Below are 26,113 nucleotides of genomic sequence, written 5' to 3'. Positions count from 1 at the left end.
TTGTGTTTATGAGGGCTTTTCTAGATGATCAGGCTTTTTTGGTTACAATCAAAATGTCATCTGCATATGTTGACACTACTGCAGTAGTGGTATCAACATCAATATTGTAAATTAGGGAATTGGATTGGATGTTTTAGATTAAAGGTTCAATTGCCATGATGAAAAGAGAGGGGGAGAGCGGTACCCTTGCCTTGTACCTTTCTCAAGTTTAAGGAAGGTAGAGATGAGCCAGCCTGTCCTTACTCTAGCACTGGAATTGCTGTGTAGAGTCATAATCATTCTAAGAACAAACTCCCAGGTTAAATTTGTCAGAGTGTTTTTGAGAAAATCCCATTAAATATTATCAATGGCCTTCTCAGCATCTAGAGTTACTGCCATTTTCATGCTTTCTAGAACATGGCACAAAAGCCATGTCTTGTCATTAGACATGCAATTTCTCACAAATCCTACTTGTGAGTGACCTATTAGATGAGGTAAGTAAGGTTCAAATCTTTGGCCAGTCTTTTAGCATGAATCTTCTCATCAAGATTAATTGGCCTGAAGTTTTTTTTAAAAGTGGATCTTTACCTACTTTTAGGAGGACTACTATTATGGCTTTGTCTGTGGTTCCAGGAAAAAGAACCAGGATCTGCAAAACCATTGAATAAATCTACTAACATAGGGGTGAGTGTTGGAAAATGCTTCAAAGTCAGTTGCAGTATAAACATCTGGGTCCTCACCTTTGTTCAACTTAAGAGATTTTATGGCCATGGTTATTTCCTCTGCACTGAATTGGGTGTTTTAATTTTTATCCTCTTCAGTTATTTCTGGGAGTTTCATTTTAATTTTGAAGAATTTGCATTTTTCAAAGGAAGTGTGTGATTAATTCCTATATAATGATTCAGACAATTCCCTGAACACATACACATTTGTTGAGGATTTGTTTGTGTATTGTTTATCTTATCTTTAAGTGTGGTAATACCTTTTTGATTTTGTTTGTGTTTTAGGTAGGACATGATCATTTTTCCTACTTTGTTTGGTTCGCTGAGTTTTGACATAATATTCTTTCATATTTTCATAATTTATTTGTAAATTGATTGAGAGTGGAATTATCTAGATGATGCGTCTCGAGCTTTACAATTTCTTATTCCAATTCTGTTAGCGTTAAGTGCGTCCAAAAATAAGGGGAATGAAACTTCAGAAGATTTATTATAATTGATGTAATTAAGCATAGTTTATTCTACATTTTCTCTGTTAACTTCATTCTTAAGAATCTCTTGCTAAAGTGTCATATTTTATACTTTGGTTTGGGGTTCTTACCTATGAGGGTCGTAGTTATACGTGAATGATCTCAGATGAGCCTAGGGAGAATATTAGTTTGATCAATGAGATGGGTGTATGAGCCCAAATTGAGGCGATAATCAATTATACAGTAAGAATTATGTGGATCAGAGAAAAAGGTGTAGTCTCTTGTGTCTGGACGTTGGAGGGTACAACAATCGCATAAATTCTATTTAGAACATAATTTTAGTACAGCTTTGTGAGACTTTGGGAGATGTTATGAGATTGTGGATTGTCTGTGAAGAATCAAGTCAAGAGAAAGATTGAAGTTGCTGCCCACTAATGTTCCAGAATATGGGTTCTTCTGAGTTTGGATGTATAAGTTTGCATGCATATATTTGTTGTTTTTGCAAAGTTTTGTGATTATCCATTTGCTCTCTATGTCAAAAAAGTGGAAGTCTATCTTCAAATCTGAATTTTCCGAGATCAGGGTCATCACTTCATTTAATTTGTTTACTGCAGAGAGCATATTATGTTACTTGACTAATTGTTTTTAAATGTAGCTGCCTCCTTTGAGCCTATATTAGTCTTCTGAAACATGATTATGTCTGCCTTGACTTTGAATCCATAGTCTACAACCTTCTGGCATTCAACAGGATGGTTTAGATCCTTAATATTCAGTGGTGCCACATTTATGTTGTCAGTGAGAGGAGGTTTTGGTAGTTAGGGAGAATAATTGGTTGATCTGTGGTAGCTTGGTTACCTAGGTGAAAAGGTCTATGATATGCCTATATTGTTCTAAGAGAAGGCACAATTTCAGGAGGAGGATTGTATGCACTCCTTCAATTGGTGGGTATGAGTGTACGCTGTATCTTTGTGTATTAGTTAGGTTACAAACAATCTGTTGAGATTGTGGTAAAGGAGAAACCATGTTTTTTGATTTGCAGAGGTTGAGGGTAATTTTAGTGAATAAAAGACCGCATAGCAAATAAAGAGCATATATTACAAGAAATAGAAAAGGGAAATCCAACACAATAAACCCACCCCAGATCCCCTGTGCCATCTCCCCACCCACCCAATTCCCAACAGAGATATTGGGAGAGACGACGGAGAAGCGTCATCCCAGCAGTGGCAGAGCTGTAGATATAGCTTCCAAAACAGATACAAACCTTTCGTAAACTTATTTTAAGGTTTTACAACAGGTAGGTCTGAATGCATTGCAAACAATAGAAAGCTTCGCATCATGCATAAGTCAAGACAGTTAGCCGGGTTTTCCGCAAATAACTAGGTGAAGGTGCAAGTGCTGCTGTGGTAGCTACTGTGTACTAAATAGAAGACTTCTGTTCAAGCCTAACCACGGATATGACATTTTTAACTTATATTATGTATAACTAATAATAATGATTAGGACCACAGTTTTTCTATAGGCATCATTGGACTGAAATGTATGTGAGTTTTAAAACATAACAGAGGTTACTCTCCAAACCCGGCCGGAACCCTGCCTGCTACCAAGGACCCTTCACCTGCCAAGCCTGCAACTTCACCTGCCTCCGGACCTGCACCACACCTAAAAGGCCAGGCACCAGCAACAACCACCTCAAGGGCATCCTGCTCAACACCCGCTCCGTCCAGATACACGCCGTCGAACTCTAGAACCTGCTCGACACAACAGCACCAGACGTCGCCTTCCTCACGGAATCCTGGATGAACACCTCCTCAGCCCCCGACATCGCCATAGCCATCCCGGACGGATACAAGATCACCCGGAGGGATCGGGCAAACCAGACCGGAGGAGGCATCGCCATTGTCCACAGGAACACCATCCGCATCACGACCAACTCCGACGACACCATCACCGCCGCCGAGCACCTTCACTTCCAGATACACACTGACCCCAAGACCACCCTCAGAGGCACTCTCATCTACAGACCCCCGGGACCACGCACACAACTCTGCGAAGCCATCGCAGACTTCATCAGCCCGCACGCCCTCACCTCCTCTGACTACATCCTCCTAGGAGACCTCAACTTCCACTTGGAGAACAACAATGACAGCAACACCAACACCCTGCTGGACAACCTCGCCAACCTCGGACTCAAGCAACTGGTGAACACCCCCACCCACTACGCCGGCCATAAGCTTGACCCCGTCTTCTCCTCCAGCAAGCACATCTCCTTCAGCCACTCCACCAGACTTCGTTGGACTGATCACAGCTGCGTCCACTTCAACTTCAGAAGAACCACGACCCACCACCACCCGCAACAGGTTCCCCGCAGGAGCTGGAACAAGATCACCAGCGACCAGCTCACCACCTCCCTCAGCCAGAACCCTCCCGCCAGCGCAACTGACCCCAACGAAGCAGCCCGCAACTTCACAAAGTGGCTCACCAACTGCACCGATGACCTCGCACCTCTGAAGAACCCACCCAGCAGACCCGGCAGCAAGAAAGCCTCGTGGTTCACCAACAAACTCAAAACGTCCAAGAAAAACTGCCGCACCCTCGAAAAAACCTGGCGCCACAACCAGACTAAGGAAAACATGACAGCCCTCAAGAATGCCACCCGCATACACCATCAGCTGATCCGCACCACCAAAAGAACAACATTCAAAGAACGACTGGACAACAACACCCACAACAGCAAGGAACTCTTCAGCATCGTCAAGGAGCTCTCCAACCCCAGCGCCGGAAACAACGACATCACACCCTCGCAGGACCTCTGCGACTCACTCGCCTCATTCTTCCACCGCAAGATCGCTGACATACACAACAGCATCGGCGCACAGACCACGCACCCAACCACCAAACCAACGCCCCCCACCACCACCCTCTGCAACTAGACCCCAGTCAGCACAGAAGACACCATCCGCACGATGAACACCATCCGCTCCGGATCCCCTACCGACCCCTGCCCCCACCACGTCTTCAACATGGCCGACTCCATCATCGCACCCCAACTCCGGGACATCATCAACATCTCCTTCACCACCGCCACCTTCCCGGAGAGCTGGAAGCATGCCGAGCTCAGCGCCCTCCTGAAGAAACCGACAGCGGACCCCACCGACCTCAAGAACTTCGCCCCATCTCGCTCCTCCCTTTTCCTGCCAAAGTCATCGAGAAGACCGTCAACAAACAGCTCCCCGCATTCCTCGAGATGAACAAATCCCTCAACCCCTCACAGTCCGGTTTCCGAGCCAACCACAGCACCGAGACCGCCCTCATCGCAGCCACCGACGACATAAGATCCCTGCTCGACAACAGGGAAACGGCTGCCCTCATCCTCCTGGACCTCTCTGCAGCGTTCGACACAGTTTGCCACCGCACACTAACACAGCGCCACACCGGAATCCGAGAGAAGGCACTGGAGTGGATTACCTCGTTCCTCGCCGGAAGAATCCAGAGAGTCCACCTCCCGCGTTCCGTTCTGCGGCCACCGAAGTCACCTGTGGCGTACCCCAAGGATCCTCGCTCAGCCCCACCCTCTTCAATGTCTACATGAGCCCCCTCGCGGCCATCGCACGCCAACACAACCTTAACATCATTTCCTATGCCGACGACACCCAGCTGATCCTCTCCCTCACCAACGACCCCGCCAATGCCAGAGCCAACCTACACGAAGGAATGAAAGACGTCGCCGAGTGGATGAAGAACAGCCGCCTGAAACTGAACTCAGACAAGACAGAAGTTCTCATCCTGGGATCATCCCCTTCCGCCTGGGACGACTCCTGGTGGCCCCCTGCCCTGGGCACCACCCCCAAGCCAATGGACCACGCACGAAACCTGGGCTTCATCCTGGACTCCTCCCTCTCGATGACCAAACAAGTCAACGCCGTCTCGTCATCCTGCTTCAACACCCTGCGCATGCTCCGAAAGATCTTTCGATGGATCCCCACCGAAACCAGAAAAACGGTCACCCAGGCACCCGTCACCAGCCGACTGGACTACGGGAACACTCTCTACGCAGGAACCACAGCCAAACTACAGAAAAGACTCCAGCGCATACAGAACGCCTCCGCACGACTCGTTCTGGACATCCCCCGCCAGAACCACATCTCCGCCCACCTGAGAGACCTGCACTGGCTCCCCGTCAGCAAGAGGATCAGGTTCACACTCCTCGCCCACGCACACAAGGCTCTTCACGACCTGGGCCCCAAGTACCTCAACAACCGCCTCACTTTCTACACGCCCACCCACCAGCTGCGATCGACCCACCTTGCCCTCGCAGCCGTCCCACGCATTCGCAGAGCCACCGCCAGAGGAAGATCCTTCTCCTACCTGGCAGCCAAGACATGGAACTCCCTCCCCATCCACCTACAGCTGACACAGGACCATCTCTCCTTCAGGAAGCAACTCAAGACCTGGCTTTTCGAGCAGTAACGGACCCCCCCCCCCAGCGCCTTGAGACCCTTACGGGTGAGCAGCGCGCTATATAAATCGATTGATTGATTGATTGATTGATAGTAACATATAACATAATCTTCAGTGAATAATAACACAATATGGTAAACTCCGCACATAGTAAATTCAAACATGAGGTTCAAGGTTCCGAGCTATGCTTATAAGTATAAATACTATTTAGACAATAATGTCAACTTATTTGCCTCTACCTGGAAGAAAAATATATTGCAGGACTTGGTAACCGAACCCAGAAAGCCGGCTAACAAATGTTCGGTATTTCCTCTTGGTTTTGCTGTTATGTTGACTTTCCATTCATTGTTAATCTCTTCCATCTAAAAAGGTTGAGAGATCTTTGCAGTCAACAAAGATATGATGTTCCCCATCTGCAAAATCTCTACATATTGCAGGGCCAGCAAAGGAGAATTGGAGAGTCAAGCTTTTGAGTCTAGGGTGAAAAGCCAATAAGCCCTTCATCATTTCCACTGATGATTTTGGGCAATACTGTGAGATTTAGATATTCTGACCATTCCAAAGAATATGGTTATTTTTATACATATAATTGAAGGCCAGTTCCATGTGTTGGAAGTGCAGGGGCCTGCACACAATCTGTCTTGTGATATATTTGTTTGTAGGTTTAACTGAAGGAACTGAATGTTCATGCTCCAGTTAAAAATCTTTGTTGAAGGATAGCCCAGTGACTTACGGTATCCGTTTTTCCAGATAGGAAATACAGGAATCAGCTGTTTCTTCAGCCAGTTCAGGAATGCCAAAGGTCTGCAGGTTCCCTCAGCGATTCCTATCTATAATACCGAAAGGTCTCTGTGGAGGGATTTTATTGTTGAGTGAAGTACTTTAAGGTCCTTGTTTGCCATTACCGATATATTCTCACATTTTCTAATCTAATGTTTGGCCTCAAGTATTTTATTATTGATTTAGTTAATGTTGGTTCTTATGGCTGTCATTTTTAGTTACATCACATATGTATTGGACTTTGTTAGTTAGTGGACCTCAACCAATGTTCCAAGGATCATATCCATAGTTCTATTGATGTCAATTTTCCCTTTAATCAGTGAGTCCAATAATGGAGGATTAGCGTCTGAGCATTTGAGATTTGATTTAGTGGGCTTCTCCACCATGATTGCACTCTTCCAGAAATTGTGTGTGTATATTGTGCTGCAGGGATATGTATGTGTGAATGACCTTGACCATGAACGTATAGTGAAATCTGAGCAAATGACAAGTGTTTCTGACCTTTACACACAGCATAAAAGGAACAAGATTATATTTATGAAGTGCCAGTGTAGGAACAAAATTGTACCTTTACGATTGAGGAATTTGTGTGACTTGGTATTCGAGGGCAGACAGGATGGTCTTATTGATTTGTAGGAGTTGATTTTAGATTACCAGTATGCTGATAAGTGCCACGCTCCTTTAGTTGCCCAATTGACAGCAGAGGACCGAAATTAGGACTCTGGTATGCACTAAATCACTTTAGATGCCAAATAGCCATACATGTTGATTGTTCTACATTCTTCTAGATGCCTAAGTAGCAATGTAGAATGCAAATATGCAACAGTATAGGGATTAGATGAGTTTAATAACTGACAGGCCTTTGGACCAGAGAGAATGAGGACAAGAGACTTACTTGGCTACCATGTTGAGGACAGGCAAGGTTCGAGATGACTCTCAGGTGTCAATGATGAAGTGTTTCTCAACAATGGATTAAGTACGCCTTTTCTTAACATAATAGGCTAACCTCAATCTGATCCTATTTGTCATGATCATTCTAGCTTAACTATAGTACTATATACAGCTGAAAAATGAAACCTTTTGTGCCTTAGGTCTTTTGTTGTAATAGTTTGAGATCTGCAGTGACATGCCATATAAATAACAGCTTCCCTCTGCATCTTTATCCATGTACTACCTCTGATGTTCATGTAGATAAACTGTGTTGTGCCAATTCGCTAAGCACACTCACAGCACCATTTTGAGGTCAGGCAGGGTGGTTGGGCTGATATTTCATAGCTTAATTGGTTTTTACTTGTAATCTTTAATGTTGAGCAGCACTCCACCACCATACCGTCAGTCTTACCTCCTCGTAGCTCGCTGTTAAGAGTGAGCATCAGGGTTTTTAGTTGTTCCTGTATGCCATGATGCAAGCTCACGCATGACAACATCTGCCGTTTTTGTTCCCCAATTATTCTTCTTTCATTGAATATCCTTCACTACCATAGTGCTGTTCTGGAAATGCGTGGAAAAAATGATAAGCTCTGCGCTGGTAAGAGTGGCAGAGTTAGCCTGCCATCTGACTTGATATCCAAGCCATACCCCCCTCTAAAGATGTTTTAAAGTTGATTTTCTTAAACGTGCTTTTGTCCAACAGTTCCCATGATATTATAGACCCCATGCATCAAACCAAAAAACAGTCACAAAGAGGCATATTCTGCGAATCTGCCCCTTTGCGACCAATATTTTTTCATTTGGGATGCATCATCCGAAATGCAAAAATCGCAACTTAGGGAATCCTTAAAATTGTGATTACTTAAATTGAGATTGCATTTTAGGAATCGCAAATTGTGATTCCTTAAATTCGATGCATTAAACAAAAAATTATTGCGATTTTGCTATTAGGAATCGCACATTACCATCAAACTAAAGTCGATGGTAATTTGCGATTTTTTGTGAAAAATGCACTAAATTGCCTGAAACAACCTTTACAATGCAGTCATTACATCGCACTAATTTTACAAAGCAGTCATTACATTGCAACATCCTTTACATCACATGTCAATACAATGCAGCCATTACTTCGCATGTCACTACAACTCAAGTCATTACAATGCATGTCACTACAATGCAGGCATTACATCGCAAGTCATTACAATGCATACCATTACAACGTATAGTACCCTTATACTATCCAACACTTACCCTAATGTTACACTCACTGGAGTTAGAATAGTAATTATTACCCCTATACTATCCAACACTTACCTTAAATGCGATGTAATGCTATGCATTGGAATTGTATGCGTTGTAAAAGGTTTAATGCGATGTATTGGAATGCGTTGTAAAGGTAGTTTCTGAAAATGCGATGTAATGGCATGCGATGTAAAAGAATGCATTGTAAAGGATGTTGCGATGTAAAAACTGCGTTGCAAAGGCATGCATTCCAAATGTATGATTTGTAACGTCATACATTCCTAAAGTGCATTTTTCAAAGGCAGATTTTACACACATGCATGCCCTCGGGGCATGTGTGTGCGCAACATGTGGAACAATTTGATTTTCAGGGGTGCAACGGGGTATCCTTTTGGAACCCTTGCACCCTTGAAATTGCATGCGCAATTTGGGAGTACCTATTGAGTACTCGCAAATTGCGCATGCAATTCCCATTCATTCCTAAGGGCCTCCTGGCCCATAGGAATCAATTCCTTAATTGAGACTCGCAATTTGTGAGTCGCAATTAAAGAATTTGTAGGAAATGCATTTTTTTGTGTGATTCCTACATGCATTGCATTTTGCGATTTCTAAATAGCGAATCAGTAAAATTTGCTATTTAAAAATCAGAAAAAACAGGCTTGATGCTTGTGCCCCTATATTTTACTTAAGAGATTTTATTCTGTTCTTCATTTACCAGAAATGTATTTATAAAAATTTGCATATGGATGCTATGAGGTTTAATTTGCATTGTGTCCTATTGGGAGACTCATTGTTTTAAACTGTCACTCTCTGAATATTCAAAAGAGACATTTAGGTCAAGACACAATAACTTGGAACCATATACTGCCATTGGTGGGATTTTAGCCGGATAGGTTTTAAGCAAGAGGGCCAAAGAATACCTCCCATATTGGTGCGTATATTTTACTAAAGCACACACTGTTAATAAAGCCCTGAAATTGATTGAGGCAGTGTAGGTGTTCTTTCCAGCTGTAAATAATAAACCTCGATATTGATATAAATTGACCTCCTGCACTGTATTTTCTTCTGGGTACAGTTTAAACTTAAACTCTTTCTTACCAAATACTAATATTTTAGTGTTTTTCAATCTAAATGTTAACCAATGTATTTCAGAATATTTTATTAAGACATTCAACTTTCTTTGTAGGCCTATCGCTGTATAGTCCAATTATATTAATTCATCAAAGTTTAAAAGGCAGAGAATGTGGACAGCACCTATTTTTGGTGAAACAAATAGCGATTCTTTCAACAAAGATGGTAAATCTGATGCATAAAGCCCAACAAAGAATGGAGCAAATACACCTCTCCTCCAAAGCCCACTCTCAATGTTATTCTTTTTGAAAGTCATCCTGTCGGATCAAGTTCCACTTGTGCCCAATGTATTGTATTCAGTGCCCGAAGGAGTGACAGCTGGCCCTCAGTGTTTTTGCATTTGGATAACTTATGCCTAAGGCTTTCTCGATCCACTGAGCCCAATGATGTTGGCAATTTGTGAAACAACAACATTACCTAAGATTTGTCTCTTTTGATTTCTGACTTAGTGACCAAAGGGCAAATCAGTGATCTATCACAGAATCACGTTCCTGGCATTTCCCTTGTGCGATTGGTAAATGATTATTATTTTTAATGCATTAATCCTAGTGTTCCTGAAGAACATCTGCAAAAACCTTTGAGGTTATAGCCATTAAATTGATCATTCTATATTTGCTAGGCATACCACAATCACCTTTTTCAGAAATAGGTATTATGACTCCCCCGCTCCATGAAATTGAGATTTGTCTGATGTTAGTTATCAATTGGAAAGAGGATGCACATTTTTTCACCGATGAGTGAGAGGTAATATTTATTTGGATAGTTACTGTGGGTATATTGTGAGGGCACTCCCTTATACTTAAATTTAGCACTGATATAATTCTTATTTGTTCTTTGATGAATGTTCCAATAATATCAGTGTCAGGTTAGTGCATTTGAAAAATTGGTATTTTTAGTCGATTTTCTTATATCCCACAACTCTTCTCCTATTGTACATAAAAGAGACCCAGGTTTTATATTTCAGACAATGAGTTATTATGTTAGCTGCTGATATGATTTCATTTAGTGTCAGTAATTTATATTGTAGATAGTCTATATTCTTCCATTTTAACAAATGTAACATTTTTGACCCTTCTTCCTTTGTCGTTTCTCCTCTTCACTTTTTAGATACTTTTTTTGTAACTCGTTTTTTGGAAATCATTAACCAAATGAATTAATCTCCTATGGATATTATAATTTGATGATGCCATGTATTCAGTTTAATAGTGGAGAGCAATAAACGTCTCAAGAGTATTTCAGATCCGGTTTTACTGAATCTATTTTCCCAGCAGTATCCTCTGAAGAATTCTCTTTCTTACAATAATAGGGACTGCCATTTTCGAATGCATGATTGAATAAAATGTTTAGTTTCTAAATTACACAAATTGAATTCACCAATGGCAGTACTGTAGATCTTATTTAACTTTGTAGATCTTTTGTGGATGACTTAACTTCCACTCATAACATTATATTTGCTTTCCTTATTATCCATATTTTTCTCTGGTTCTCAAAGTCTCACAGATCTATGAGAACCACAATAAGACTATCTAATTCAATTTTTAACTATATTTTAATGTCTTATGTTTGCACAATTTACCTTGCAAGTATGAACACTATCGACTTTGCATATATAATTTACAAAGAGCATCAGCTGCTACAAATTTTCCTCCAACGTGTCACTTTCTAAGAGAGTACTCCCAAATCCCCTTCCGCCCTCTAATATCAAGTTTACATGAGTGGTTTAATCAATCAATGACTTCTTAATATTCAATCGCTGAACTCGGGTGTATATAATATTTTAATAAAAATACAGCATACATTAGTTTGATTTAATAGTAAAATTTTATGTAACTTTGTAGGTATGTACACGTTCTGACTTACCTCTTCACTGTGTCCTATTCCAGATTTTTGTTGGCACCTCCATTTCAACCCACCATATAAACTAATCATAATGCAGGTACCAAATTAGAACAGTACTTTGAAAATTGCTTATTTTTCTGAAGTGTGACCAAGGCGTTGCAACAGCACATCTCTTCAGAGAATAAAGGATATTAAATTGTGGCTTCTGTCACTCAAAGCCAGCATTGAGAGTTGCTTATTCTGAGCATGTATTCTGTCACCCTAATACATTCATCAACCCTAGGCTCCTTGGGGGAGGGCAGCTCAGTGATGCTGCTTTCTGACCTGCGTGAAGGCCCTCCAACTCAGACAAATGAATGAATCTTCTAAAGAGCGCTATGAATGATCCATCTGTTCTCTGGGTGTACCATTGCCACCACTAACCATCCCACCGATCATCTACCTCAGCTGTGAGAGAGCAGTTCTCCCAGGAAATGATCAAAATGAAAAATTCAAACTGCTGTCAGGAAGTTGTCAAAATATTTTTCTCAACGTCTCTTTTGAGACGCCTCTGTTTCCGTTAAATCCTGCATCCCAACAATGTAGATTATCATATTGCACCCTACAGGACCTACAAGACCATTGGTGAGAGATGGTGGGTGGTTACAAGCACCACTGGAAACAGCCACAATCAAAACTTCGAGACGAACCAGCTCTCGCCCAGATCTATGCAGTGAGGTCCCTGGACTTTCAAATTGGGGGTTGGTGCTGCCCACCGGCCTCAGCTGACAATTACTGGACCATGGAGGGAAGATCCTGCGGTTGGGTAAGGCGGCATACTGGTGCACATCCGATGATTTCTGGATGTCTACTGGACTACGGAGGGGAGAGCCGGAAAAGCGGCACATTTGGTGGGGGTCAACATCCTTTACTTGGCCCTCTCCCCTGAGCCGCTAGCTCTGCCTGTAGTCACTTCTCCATATCATAATATTATGAAAGTGTCCATTTCCCCTTGGATAACTTCATTTAGCCCTGAACTCCGATTCATCTGAGAAAATGGCAGCCGTGCTGGAGCCCCCCATGGAAGCTCTGGGGCTCAGCATCACTCTTGGGTGAAAAGCCCAGATCCCAACTGGTCTTCACCTCTCCCGAAATGGTAGTCTACGTGGCAGCTGCATAGTGCTATACAAATAGTAAGCCCTGCACTGAAAAAACATATTCACTGAGCATCTCGTAAACGACGGGTCTGCCAATTGTGAGACTCATCCTTCATTAATCAGTGTACCCAACATCTAACATCTGGCCCCCAGGCTTTGAAAGCATTGCACACTGTTGAAATAGAAAAGCAAGAATAATAATGAGGCATTAGCGCCATCTTCTGGCCCTTTTTCCTACATCTACTAGACAAATAATCCTAAACCAAGTTAACCGTGATTAAGCCTCCTTCTTGCTCCACGCCCATAACTTTGCCAGTATACTACTCCCAGTTAAACTACATGAAGGCATTTGTGACAGAGAGAATGTATTTTACTTTTTATTGAACTGTTCCTCTGAATCATTATATTAACATAAATTGCGTGCATCTTGTTGGCCCTCAATAAAGTATGCTGATACTCTCTAGTAACCCTGGGCGTAGTGGGCGTAGTGGGGCTAAGCGGAGCATCACGGAGTGGGGGCAAATCTACGCACACCCGCAAAGTCCGCGTTGCCCCACTACGCGCCACCCACCTCCTTCCCTCCCGCTTTTAAAATGCAGTGAGAATGATCCTAAACTTTTAAAAAACAAGCTTAAAGTAATTTAAAAAACTTACCTGAGCTGCAGCGTCCCGGGGCTCCCTCTTCCTTCTCTCGCCGACTTCTTCCTCACAAATGCGCATGCGAGGGCAGCCGCGGTTTTTGATCTTCATTAGCTACCCATCTTGCCCTTCCTCACTCTTAATGTCTACCCCAATAGGTGAGGCTGAATCGCTGCTTGAAATTCCAAAATGCAATCTTTGTGTCCGTCCTAGCTACCCCACCTCACCCTGTTTTACTATATTTCTCTGATGTTCATGATACTCCTATAATCCTGATCCATCCTAGCTACCCCACCTCACCCTGTTTTACATTATTTCTCGGATGTTCATGATACTCATACACCACCTTGCTTATTAATTTTTGTACCCTCCTAACTTTATTCAGGTACTTCCTGGGCTGAAGGTACACCCTTTAATTAATCCAGATCAGTGGGTGGATTTTTAATCTGTTGTCATATGTGCAACTACATTTTTCCACCTCCACCAAATGCGTGATGAGCTCCAAAAACTGTAGATTCTATCTTATATTTTAATTGTTGCTCTCCCTGCTGCTAGACAATCTGTATTTGATGTTGAATAGCCATTAGATGCATTTAACCTAATGCGCTACGTGCACCCAAATTGATCTACCTCATTTGGTGGCTTTTTACCTCAATCGTTTTTTTATTAGCTGCTTGATAATCTGTACTTTAGCTGGAAATGCTCCAAGATTTTTTTTACTTTATGCACTATATACCCCCAAAAGTTTCTACCTCACTGTGATATTTTAATATTTTATATGGGTCCTCCTTACCCGCTGTTAGACAAGCTGTAATTTTGTTTTTCGGACTTGCTGCTGGACTTTAACCTAATGCACTATGTGCTTCCAAATTGATCCTCCTCATTGTATGGTTTTTTATTTCAAATGTTTCCTTGCCCGCTGCTAGGCCATCTGTATTGTTAACCCTAATTATGCTATGTGCACCCAAAGTAATCTACCTCATTTTGATGTTTTTCTTTTTTGCCTGCTGCTAGGTCTACCTGTATTGTTAACCTAACATGCTACGTGCACCCAAAGTAATCTACCTCATCTTGGTTTCTTATTTCAAATTGTTCTTAGCCCACTGCTAGTCTATCTATATTCTATTTTGAATGGTGACTAGATGTTTTTAACCCATTGCGCTACATGCTCCCAAACTGTTCTTCCTCATCTTGATTTTAATTGCCTTGAATGTTGAACCGCTCTGTCACCCTAATTAGCTGAATACTATCCGCCTCTATCCCATGGGCCGACCCCTAACTTCTCGTGGAAAAAAGATCATTGTGATCCTGCATATCTCCCCGGTCTCCTCGCAATCTTAATCTCTCCCCCCTCGCTCATGCCTATTCTCCCACTCTCTGGTCTTTAACAGGGACTCCCCTAGTTACTCTTACCACTCTTTATTCCCCCCAACCTCACCCCCATAATCTCCCCTGTCCCAGCCATACCACCCCCACAACCCCCTCTCTCCTCCTGACACTGCACTCTCTAGACATGGCCCCAACTCATGGAACATCCTATACCCCTCCAACCTTTCAAAAAACGGCAAGAAAAACTTCAAGCATAAATTACTTACTCGTCTCCCAGAAATGTTAATTGCCGATACCTATCTTAGGGTCACCTCTCCCATTAAATCGAATTTCATTTTCTTTACCAAACGCCTCTCTAAATGGAAAAGCACCTTCCTCCGCCACCTTCAAATCTCTAATTCCACTAACATTCCTTACAGTTTTAATCCCCATCCCCAATCTTTCCCGTGAAATTGACATTTCCATCTTCAAAACTGACAACATCATCATACAAGCCTCAGACCACCACCTCACCCTCTTTGAGAAACACTTTAGTCCCTTGACGTACCAACTCTCTCTAGCTTCTCCAATCCCCACCCAGACTACCCGATGACCACATTCGGTCCCCTCCCCCACTAGATCTCCCTCGCCAACACCTACACATCAACCCAGTACAGACTAACATGCCTACTCTCCTTCTCACCCACGATCAACCGTCACCTACCCATCATCCCTCCTCTAACCTCACTCATCTCACCCGTCCACTACAACTCATAACTTCTGCCCCACCACTCCCGCTGCTAATCTCTCCCTCCCTGAATGACTCCCCCTCTCATTCAGAAGATTCCCAATTACCACCTTCCTCTGCCCTGATTGACTCTACTACAAACCGTTCTCTATACATGCCTAACATCCTGCAAATCAGCCAGAAGGTCTTTCCAACGGCACCTCCAGATCCCCCTCTCCCGGCATACACTAGACGTCCTCCCATGACAAGAACGGAACCTACGGCATCCCCAAACACCCTTTCAACTGAACCCTCACCTATTCTTCTAACACAGACGCTTATCAACATCTAGCGATATCTCTCCATTGTGACCTCTGAACTTTCAAGGCTCAGAAAGGACTACAACTCCCTCAAATCCCTGGTCCTCCCTAACTATAAGGAGGTCCCCTGTGCCTGCGCCCGAGGCATGCACCTTCCCAATAAATGGAGGACTACACACTCCCATGACCGAGATCGTAGGCCTCTGCGCACTGTGAGCGACTTATCCTCCTCTGACCTCAGGGACCTCAGTAATTCATTCCTCCCGAATCTCTTGGATCACGACCTTCCCCCCCAACATGCCAATATTCCCGTGATAATGGGTATCAACAGAATCCCATACGCACTCCCTTCCCCCGACCCCCTGGTCAACTCACCACAATCCAATGCAATACTACATCAGATAGCCCAAATCCCCTCTCTTGCATGCTGGTAAACTGCCGCTCGGCGGTCCGACATGCAACCAAATTATCTGAAACTATACTCAGCGAAGACATTGACATCACATTCCTGACAGAAACCTGGTTCAAGGACCATTCAATGGCTTTTCTGGACCTAATCATTCTACCCAGTTTCTCTATCCTCAGGAAAGATAGGCACGTTAAGAAAGGTGGCGGTCTAGCCATTATATATAAAACATCCTTAATCTCTCCTTCTAAAAGAATCTGACCACCAAACCTTTGAATACCTCAGGGTTGAACTCTTGATACAGGGTGCGCCCCCCATCCAACTGCACAACATCTATCACCCGCCGGGTGAACCGCTTCTCTTTGCCGAAGAACTGTCTGACTTTATCTCACTTTCCTCTCTTTCAAACTCCAAAAATCTCTTCCTAGAAGATTTTACCATCCATTGGAACAACATAGAGGATCCCATAGTCATGCGCCTCAGTAACCTCCTAGAGAGTAATGATCTCAAACAAGTATGTCAACATCCAACCCACATCAAAGGAGCAACTCTTGACGCTATCATTTCTGACAGCGACATTATATCCCTTACCAGCATCACTCCCACTGACTGGTCGGACTATCACCTCATTCTTTTTAAGTTCGTAACTAATCCCGCTCACCTAACAAAAATCTCCAAACCCTTAAAATGGACCAGAAACCTTAGTCAAATTCCCTCAGACGTACTTGAATCTGAACTCTAAGCCCAACTCCTGTTCACCCCTCTCTCCCACAATGCCAACAAGCTCACTGAGCATTTTAACAAGACAGTCAATGAGGTGCTGGATCACTTAGCCCCTACCAAACTAAAAATATAAAGAAACATCCCATCCAACTCTTGGTTCAACTCCGATCTGAATAATGAAAGACGTTCTCTTAGACAGACTGAAAGAACATGGAGACAACACCCTTCTCACTCCCATCTAGCACTCCTCGGATCAGCAAGATCGGAATACAAGAAACACATCTTCAAGGAAAAAGCAATTTTTTTCTTTCACAGCTTGATCGTGCCAAAAATAGGCCCAGAGAACTGTTTCATATTGTTAGAAAACAAACATCATCCGCCCCCCGGAGCTGATCACCTCCTCAGAGAGATATGCAGGAATTGCTAACTTCTTTTCTGAGAAAATCACCAAAATTGAACAATCTTTCCTCACTACCCCTGCCTCACCTTCCCTTCTACCTGCGGGTGATATCTTTTCAGTCCTCCCGACCACGTCGAACCTGCCCCATCATCCCAGCACTCCAACAGATATTCCTGTTTCTACCTCTCCTGATTCCTTCCCCTCCATCTTACAGCTGACAAGTAATGCCTCCTGGCAAAATTTCCATCCTGTCACTAAACAGGAAGTCCTTAACATCATCTCCAAACTTAAGCCTTCTTCGCACTCCAAAGATCCCCTCCCCCCCAGCCTCGTCCATGACCTCAAACAAATCATCGCCCCTTTCTGGACTTCAATCATTAACTGCTCCTTTGCCACGGAGTGTGTCCCTGACTCTCACCAGCTCAAATCACTCCCATCCTCAAAAACCCATCTGCCGACCTGAATGACCCTAACAACTTTCGCCCCATTTTGAACCTCCCACTGCAATCTAAAGTCCTGCAAAAATGTGCTCTCCGACAATTTGACAATCACATCAAAAATTTCCACCTACTTGACCCGTTGCAATCCGGTTTCAGAAAAGGATTGTCGATGACCTCCACCATTTCCTTGACAATGGGAGGTCCTGCCTTCTCATTCTCCTTGACCTCCCCGCTGCCTTCGATACAGTTAACCACGCCTCGCTACTTAACTCACTCAAAACCCGTTTTGGCATCAACGGTCTAGCCCTCAAATGGTTCTCCTCCTGTCTCCAACACAGAACACAACAAATCAAAATCAAGGACTGTCTCTCCAACCCAATGCTGGTCTCCCTTGGCATACCCAAGGGCGCCATTCCTCTCCCTCCCACATCAACCTCTTTATGGAACCCCGTACTCTCATTCTGAAACAAGCAGGAATTAACTACCATCTCTACACGGACGACACCCAACTGTACTACAAGATCAAATCCCACTCTGATATTCTACAATCACCTCACACTTAACCCTAATAAAACTGAAATCATTCTCTTCTCACCTAAAAACAACAAGCTTCCCATCCAAGGCTGGCTCTCTGACCTCAATGCCCTGAACTGCTCTCTCTCCTTATCTAACTCAGCAAAATCACTTGGCTTCAATATCAACAATAAATTCACTCTTAACAACCACATTAAGTATGCGGCTAAAGGAGCTCTCTGCACTCTCTGGCATCTTAAAAAACTCAAACCCTTCATTCCTTCTGACAGCTTTAAATGGGTTGTCAAATCCCTAATCCTCTCCAAAATAGACCATGGTAATGCTATCCTCACCGGAATCCCCAAAACACACCTTGCCCCCCTCATATCTGTGTTTAAATCCGCCGCCAGGCTAATCACTGACTGTAAACGTTTCGACCACATCCACCCAGCCCTCAAGGCCCTAAACTGGCTAACCATTGAGGGAAGATCTGCTTACAAGACTGCCTGTATTATACACAAAACCCTCCACTAACAAACCCCGCTATATCTCTCTGACAAACTTGAGAAAGTGGGCTGCTCCCAGCAGGCAATAAGCTCAAATGCTCTACTTCTCGTCCCCCCCTATCAAATAGGAGCTCCACACAATTCCGCTCCTTCTCGGTAAACGCCCCAATCATCTGGACTGCCCTCTCCAGAGACCTGCGCTGCAACCCCTCGTACCACAGCTTTAAAAAATACCTCAAATCCCACCTTCTCTGCAAATACTGGGGTCCATAATCACTGTATTCAACCCTTTATTCATACCCCGTTATTCATTACCCTTACAGTCTTTTTCTGTCCGACTCTTCTCCCCTCTCTCTCCCTCCTTGACTTTTCTTTTCTCCACTCTAATTTTACCCTCCCTCCTTTTAACACTTACCTCTAGCTCCTCCTCAATTTCTCCCCCAAACTTGTAGCTCCCTTCTTCTCTCTTTTGATCCCTCCCACCCTATTTCACTTGATTATTCTTAGCTTCCTCACTTAACAACCCCGATCTCTCCCTCTCCCCCCTTTCCTAATTTGAGCTGTGCTGCATGTTTCGGACAATGTATATTTGATCAGCCCTATCCCATTTAACTGCTTAAATGAAAGCCTTGTCCCGGGTTTCTTTAGCTCCCTTGCCTTTTTATTGTTCCTTTGTTAATTGTCTGTAGTGTCATTTTCGTTCTACTCATGGCCATAACTGTTACTCTATTTGCTTATTTAAGAAGTGTTTTTTGTTAAATGTGTATGTCAGTAAATTCTTTTGATCCAGATGAATCTACTGTACCGACTGGAATCTTAATGCTCATGTAAAGCGCTCTGCTACCCCCGGGTCTTGAAGCACTATATAAAACTTTTCAAATAAATAAACTCACCCTTTATATTTTAAGACTGTGAGTTTATAGTACTTCAAAGGGGTTGGAGATCTATCTACAGGTATTTCTGTTGATAACTTACTACTTCACAGTTTGTAACACTACTAGTGTTTTATAAAATAGTAGTTGCTAAAAAAGTTGTATACATAATGCTTCATTTAATGTTTTGATGAGGCGTACATCTCTATGTAATATGACGTCATTTGTGTTTAACTGTTTTTTACTTGTTATTGTTGTTGTAACCTAAGATGATGTAGTGCGGGAGTGTTTCTTGTAGCACTTCTTTTCTAATTTATCTAAAGGTAACTGAGGCCCTCCTATACTAACAAGAATATGGGCCAACACTTTTACAAACTATAGGCGACAAAAAAAAGGGAGGGTGTGGCCACGCTTAAGGAATATTTTATGAATTGTGTTCCTAAGAAAGTATATTTGTGATTGCTTGATAAAAACTTTCAAACCTAGACTGACCACACCTACTATTTTGCTGCAAGGAAGTAGCACTCCCCGTAACAGAAGTAAGCACTGCACTATAACTATACATTATAAGTAAACATTGCTCCCGAGAAGTAGCCTACTCAGAACCTTATTTAAATGAAGACCGCAACAGCGTGCTTTGTTTTTGCAACCCCCTACTCCATATTATATTTGCTCCAAAGTTATAGCGCTCCTCGTCACAAAAGTAAACGCCACATTATAAGTAAATAGTGCTCCTGGGAAGTGTCCCACCCGCTGACTTAATAAAAAGAAGAGCGCAACACACTCTGTTATTTTCCCGACGTGATTTGTAGGCTCCATGCTAATTATATAAATGGCCCCTAAAATATATAAAAAACAATTTTTACCTTCACAGTCCCAGACCACCACCTTGTGACCACTCTACAGAGTTAATAGTGTTCCTACCCTCCCCTCTACTACTTTTTTCACGTACTCCTTTGAAGTGCGTCACAAAATGGCTGACAACAGTGAACCGTTCCGAGACAATAAGGAGCAAATTTGTACTCAGAACACTTTAGCCAATAAAATTCCATGGTGTTCCGCAGAGGGGGAGGGAATGGCTGGCAACACTTCTACTTTCAATGGTTCACAGCCAATGAACATTAAGCTCTGGAAGGTCCTTCTTGGAACATGTGAGCCAATCAGATGTCCTTGCTACTCCATGGAGGGGGAGGGAATGGCTGGCAACACTTCTACTTTCAATGGTTCGCAGCAATGAACATTAAGCTCGTTCTTGGAATGCCTCAACCAATTAAATGTTAATTTTGTGCCGCCCACAGGGACAGAACACGCCCTTCCACATAATATTAAATTTCCTCTAACAAAGTGACACTATCCGTGATAAAAGTGAAAACCGCATTATAAGTAAACATTATTGCGCATTACATTAACCCCTTCGACGCTTATGACGGAACGGTTCCGTCATGCACGTCGGTTGGGCTATGCTTATGACGGAACCGTTCCGTCATGGCCCCGCCCGCGCTCAGAACCTTCAGCACCACGCTGGAATCCGCGCAGCGCTGAAGGGGTTAAAGGAAGGCCGCAAAGCGGCGCATTGTTGTTTTGCCGATATGATTTCCACAGCCTACTGAACATTGCCGCAATACCGCGCATCGTTGTTTTAGGGACGTGATTTCCACGGCCTACGCAACATTCACAACACCTCTGTGTGCACCCTACACACTGCTTAACGCAATACCGCTCATTCTTTTTCCGACGGGATTTCCAGAGCCTACGAAACCTTGCCACAATACCGCACATCGTTGTTCTGCGGACATGATTTCCAGAGCCTACGCAACATTCAAACTCCCTGCCCCTGCACTGTACAGACTGCTTAAACTAAGTCCACACTGTTCCTACTATACCCTCTTAAATAATTTTTCTCTTTTTTCCCCTACTCCTTTCAACTGAGTTACAAAATGGCTGCCAACACTTCCTAGTTTCAACCATTTAAAGCCAATGAGCCGCAAGCTCGTGCTCGTAATGCCTCAGCAAATCAGATGTCAGAATTCTCAAATATCGATATCTGTAAATTTTGATATTTCTCAAAAACTACTGAACGGATTTACACCATTTAAACAAAATCGTGCTTGCTGGACCAATACCTTTCTCCCTGCCAAATTTGGCATAATTCCGTTCAGCAGTGTGACCTATAGCCTTGTCAAAAGTTTCCTATGGAAATTGCATGGTGAAAACACGTTTTGGGACCCCCCTTTTTTCTCAGCCACCCCCTAGACAAATCACCCCAAAACTTTCAAGATAGGAGCTGATCTGAAAAAATTATTTTTGGGGAAAATTTTATAAAGATTCGTCAAACGACACCAAAGTTATAAGCATATCAAAAAATGCTTTTCCTATGAAAACTTGGTCCTAACTATAACTATCTACTGGTGACCGCCAGTAGACAATATATATATATCTATATATCTATTCGCAGAAAAAAACATAGGTTTCAGGGGTGTTATTTGAGATGTCATCAGTGATATCATCAGTGATGTCACTGACCATGTCATGAATGATGCAATATGTGACATCATCAGCAGTGCATTGCGGGCACGCGAATTATAGTTAGCAGAACTAACTATAACGGAGGATTTTCTATGGTTTTGTATGAGTGAAATGGCCAGCTAACTATAACACCCCTGAAACCTACGGTTTTTCTGTGAATTTCTAAGGTTTTTTAAATGCTAATTTTTAAGTGTGATAGTAGTTATACCTATTTTTTGTACTGATTTTCTACAGTTTTTAACTTTTTATTTATACATTTTTTATTCATTAAATAACATTATATATTTTTCTGAAAATTACAAAAAAAATTAACAAAAAAAATTCAAAATGAAATATTGATTTATTTTCCTGTTTTAATTTTTATTTGAATATATTTATATTATTGTCTTTAAAAAAATATCTATTTTTTTTCGGAGTCGCGCTCTCAAAGCTGGCACATCACGGTGGGTGTGCACATTCTAGCCGCCATTTTAGAAAAGTCATGAAGGATCCGCGTACGGTGGCTGCGTGTTTTAATGTTACATTATATACATTTAATATTACGTGATGTGCGCGATTGGTATGTGACCAGTCCGCAACTCCTGCTCCCGCGCATTCGCGACAAATGCACATTAGAGTGCGAGATGCTTGCGCGGTTGCGGTTCCCGCGTGACGTCATATACGTGCTGGGACGCGCTGGGTGCGCGACTCTGCAAAAAAAAATGATGTTCCAAAATGATATGTATGTGTCTTTAATATACATATTAGGGCAAGTGATTATCTAAGATATATTCATAAAAATAATATATTTGTATTTATAATAAACTTATATGATTTTGACATATATTTTCGCGAAGTCGGGTGCGTGCATCGTGAGTGCAGAGAACCAGGTCAGCAGAGCTGCTGTAGAGCCTAAGAAGCAGGTCAGCAGAGATGCTCTAGAAAAAGAGACCCAGGTCAGCAGAGCTGCTCTAGAGCCAGAGACCCAGGTCAGCAGAGCTGCTCTAGAGACCGAGAACCAGGTCAGCAGAGCTGCTGTAGAGCCAGAGAAACCAGGTCAGCAGAGCTGCTTTAGAGCCATAGAACCAGGTCAGCAGAGCTGCTCTAGAAGTAGAGAACTAGGGCAGCAGAGCTGCTTTAGAGCCAGAGAACCAGGTCAGCAGAGCTCTAAAGAGGGAGAGAACCAGGTCAGCAGAGCTGCTTTAGAGCCAGGGAACCAGGTCAGCAGAGCTGCTTTAGAGCCAAAGAAAGCAGGTCAGCAGAGCTGCTTTAGAGGGAGAGAACCAGGTCAGCAGAGCTGCTTTAGAGCCAGAGAACCAGCTCAGCAAAGCTGCTTTAGAGCCAGAGAACCAGGTCAGCAGAGCTGCTTTAGAGCCATAGAACCAGGTCAACAGAGTTGCTCTAGAGGCAGAGAACCAGGTCAGTAGAGCTGATTTAGAGGGAGAGAACCAGGTCAGCAGAGTTGCTTTAGAGCCAGAGAACCAGGTCAGCAGAGCTGCTCTAGAGGCAGAGAACCAGGTCAGCAGAGCTGTTTTAGAGGGAGAGAACCAGGTCAGCAGAGCTGCTTTAGAGCCAGAGAATCAGGTCAGCAGAGCTGCTTTAGAGCCAGAGAAAACAGGTCAGCAGAGCTGCTTTAGAGGGAGAGAACCAGGTCAGAAGAGCTGCTTTAGAGCCAGAGAACCAGCTCAGCAGAGCTGCTCTAGAGGCAGAGAACCAGGTCAGTAGAGCTGATTTAGAGGGAGAGAACCATGTCATCAGAGTTGCTTTAGAGCCAGAGAACCAGGTCAGCAGAGCTGCTCTAGAGCCAGAGAACCAGGTCAGCAGAGCTGCTTTAGAGCCAGAGAACCAGGTCAGCAGAGCTGTTGTAGAGTCAGAGAACCAGGTCAGCAGAGCTGCTCTAGAGCCAAAGAACTAGATCAGCAGAGCTGCTCTAGAGCCAGAGAACCAGGTCAGCAGAGCTGCAATAGAGCCAGAGAAACCAGGTCAGCAGAGGTGCTTTAGAGGGAGAGAAGCAGGTCAGCAGAGCTGCTCTAGAGGCAGAGAACCAGGTTAGCAGAGCTGCTCTAGAGCCAGAGAACCATGTCACCAGAACTGCTTTAGAGCCATAGAACAAGGTCAGCAGAGCTGCTTTAGAGCCAGAGAACCAGGTCAACAGAGCTGTTGTAGAGCCAGAGAACCAGATCAGCAGTGCTGCTCTGTAGCATAAGAACTGGGTCAGCAGAGCTGCTCTACAGCCAGAGAACCAGATCAGCAGACCTGCTGTAGAGCCAGAGAAACCAGGTCAGGAGAGCTGCTTTAGAGGGAGAGAACCAGGACAGCAGAGCTGCTTTAGAGCCAGAGAACCAGGTCAGGAGAACTCCTCTAGCTGACACGGACTGATTGACACTGACTAACACTAATTGACTGACACTGTCACTGACTGACACTGACACTGACTGACACTGACACTGATTGACTGAAACTGACTGACTGACAATGACTGACACTGATTGACTGACACTGATTGACTGACACTGACTGACTCACTGACTGACACTGATTGACTGACACTGACTGACTGACGGACACTGATTGACTGACACTGACTGACTGACACTGACAGACTGACTGACACTGACTGACTGACACTGACACTGACTGACTGACACTGACTGACTGACACTGACTGACACTGACTGACTACTCTCTACTACTCTACTGTTCACTCTCTACTACTCTCTCTCTACTACTCACTCTCTACTACTCACTCTCTGCGTCTCTGTCCTAGTCACTCTCAACTACTCTCTACTACTCACTCTCTACTACTCACTCTCTACTACTCTCTACTACTCACTCGCTACTACTCTACTACTCACTCTCTTCTACTCACTCTATACTAATGTATACTATTCTGTGGGAGCCGGCCTCGTGGCGTGGTCCTGTTTCCCCGCGCTCAGCCGCACGAGGTCCCATGCACATCGGAACTCCGCCATCTTGGATTGCCCGTCACTCCACGTGACCACCTGTATGACCCTGCTCTACCCGGCCTCGGTCCCAGCGAGGCACGACATCGAGACGCCAACCCCTGGCCCGGGGGAGACCACATGAGCCCTTTCCACTCCCGGCGGAGGGCAGTATCGATGGGACCCCCTACCGTCTCTCCACACCTAGGTGTGATCACCCCACAGCTCTCTGGGGCCTGGCGCCTCTCCTGCTGGGCGTCTGGCCGCTCCCTACCCGGCCTCTCTGCCCCCTCCGGGCGCACGGGTCCGGACATCAAAGGGCTCCCGTCCTATATCTGGGGCGACCCGACAACTGGACAGTAGTTGTATCCTGGAGTCAAGAGCCCTGCTGATCGGATCGCGGCTGACCCTACGGTAGAAGACTCACCCTGAACCACCACTTGAGCCCTGCTGACGGCGTCGCGGCTCCACCGTGCTTAAAGACCTTCACGAACCTTTGGGGCCCTGCTGACGCTGTCGCAGCCCGACCTTGTTGAACCTTACCACCAGAGCCCAGCTGACCTCGTCGCGGCTCGACCGAAGCGGAACTACCATCCGAGTCCTGCAGACGACGTCGCGGCTCTCCACGTCCGAGCCGCTCTGAGACCAGCATCCAAGGTCTGGCGCAGAGCCCTCCCGTGCCTGGCTGGCACTAAGACTGTCCCGCTACCCTATCCTCTTGAACGAACACTGAGACTCTGACAGGATCCCTCGATCCCTCTGTAAATATTGCACGTATTACTGCCGATAAAGAATCTAATCTCGCAACTGCTATTGAGTCCTGTGTGGTGGTGTTACTGGGCCTAGTACGATCATAGGAGAAAGACCTCCCCGAGGGGGCTTGTCAGCGGCGCTCGTCTATAACTTTGCGGTAGGATGGTGCCGGAATAGTCTCCCCGACTACCCGGTGGGCCTCCCTCCAACAACTCTCTACTACTCACTCTCTACTACTCACTCTCTACTACTCTACTACTCACTCTATATTACTCTCTACTACTCTCTCTCTACTACTCACTCTATACTACTCTACTACTCTCTACTACTCACTCTCTACTACTCTCTACTACTCACCACTACTCTCTCGCTACT

This window comes from Triturus cristatus, chromosome 7, assembly GCF_964204655.1.
Source record: "Triturus cristatus chromosome 7, aTriCri1.1, whole genome shotgun sequence".
Classification (NCBI taxonomy): Eukaryota; Metazoa; Chordata; class Amphibia; order Caudata; family Salamandridae; genus Triturus; species Triturus cristatus.
Note: the sequence above shows the minus strand (reverse complement) of the source record.